The sequence below is a fragment of the Galeopterus variegatus genome, unplaced genomic scaffold, assembly GCF_000696425.1.
Source record: "Galeopterus variegatus unplaced genomic scaffold, G_variegatus-3.0.2 Scaffold12220, whole genome shotgun sequence".
Lineage (NCBI taxonomy): Eukaryota > Metazoa > Chordata > Mammalia > Dermoptera > Cynocephalidae > Galeopterus > Galeopterus variegatus.
The window spans coordinates 4,216-5,779 of record NW_007738331.1 but is presented as its reverse complement, the minus strand read 5'-3'; the positions used below and the strand labels follow the sequence as shown (position 1 = coordinate 5,779).

At 63.4% G+C, this 1,564-nt stretch overlaps 1 pseudogene; it reads right to left on the bottom strand.

The window, feature by feature from the left end:
* Positions 1-234: 234 nt before the first annotated feature.
* LOC103610991 lies at positions 235-1,442 on the bottom strand (annotated as a pseudogene).
* Positions 1,443-1,564: the final 122 nt, after the last annotated feature.

Sequence of the window (1,564 nt, the reverse complement as noted above, 5' to 3'; positions counted from 1 at the left end):
GGGGGGGCGGGGGGACGGGAAGGGCCCAGAAGTCCTGCCCAGCCTAGCTCCTGATTCCCCAAGGCCCGAGGGTGCCAGTTGGAGGTGGGCATTGTCCAGTCCCCTCAGAAGTACATACAAATAACCTGGGAAGGATTGATGCTGAGAATAAATTAGGGTTAGCTGGGGCCTGTGGTCCCACATCTCTGGGTCAGGAACAGTCTGTTCAGGGCCACTCTGGGTCTGGGTTTGGGTTCAGGACAGTCTGGGGTCCAGGGATGGGAAGGGCCAGCCGGGAGACGGGAGGTACGTCCGTGGCGACGTGGGTCTGGGGCGGGGTCCCTGGTCCCATGTCTGCTGCTTCGTCTTCTGCGGCCTCTCCTGCACGCGCCTCAGCAACTCATCCTTCATCCGCATGAGCTCCTCAGGCTCCGCATCCAGTGGGTAGTGGCAGAGTGGGAGAGGGGCTCCCCACGCGGCTGTCCTGGGTCAGTTTGCTGCTCATCTGCGGGGTGCAGTTCGCGCTGCAGCTCTCACCGTGCATGTCGCACGTCGGGTCCTTGAGGTCGTGCGCGGGCGTGCCGATGAGCGAGTGGCGCAGCTTCAGGAAGTCACAGGGCACCTGTTTCTCCACCTCTGCTATACCCAGGGGTACAGTCGCCCCCGACCCTCTGCCCCCTGGCCTCCCCCACCGTGTTGCTGCTGATGACAGTGAAGGGCGCGCTTTCCTTCAGGTCCCGGTCCTGCTGCTTGAAGTCCTCATCCTGGTCTGAGTCACACTCAGAGAACTGGTACACGTGGACCCCGAACTTGTCAGTCTCCTCCCGGATGTGCTCCTTCCGCTTCCCAGTCTCGCTGGTGACCGGACAGTCTGCTTTGGCGACGAGGGCACAACGTTCACCATCTCGTGCACAGCATTCACTAAACCCACGTCCACCCGCCGCAGCCGCGCCCGAAGGGGAGATGAAGGGCGGGCGGCGGTGAACTCGGTTGTCTGGATGTGCCTGCGGTCGAGGCCGCTGTCGTCATGGACGTGCCGTTCAAGCTGCTGGTCCACGTAGCCGGGGACCGGCTTCCAGCACTCAGAGTGTCGACGGCATCCCCGAGCCCCGGAGTGTCCGCACTGCTGAGCTCCAGCCTGTCCCTTCTACTTCACGTCCGCCGTGTGCTCCGGGGTCTCCGCCGTCTGGTCGATGCGTCCCTGGGCATTGAGCAGCCTCCGGTCCTTGTCCGCATCGGTCAGGAAGAGGCTGTGCACCAGCGTGGACTTCCCCAGGCCGGACTCACCGGCCACACGAGCGTGAAGTCGAAGCCCTCCTTCGGTGACTTGCAGTGTCCCTGGTTGGGCAGTGCGACAAGCCCACGTACTGCTTGTCGATCTCCTCGAGCCGCCTCTGGGGCTGGGTCTGCGGCGACAGCGGCTGCCCCACCAGGCGGTGCTGGGGCGCTGCCAGGGAGCTCATCACGGCTGACCTCCGCCACCCTGCCGGCCGCATTAGGATCCCACACAGGGTCAGGCCGAGAGAACAGGGCATTCGCTAGGGACTTAACGCGCGGCAGTGCTTTTTTTTTTTTTTTTTTTTTT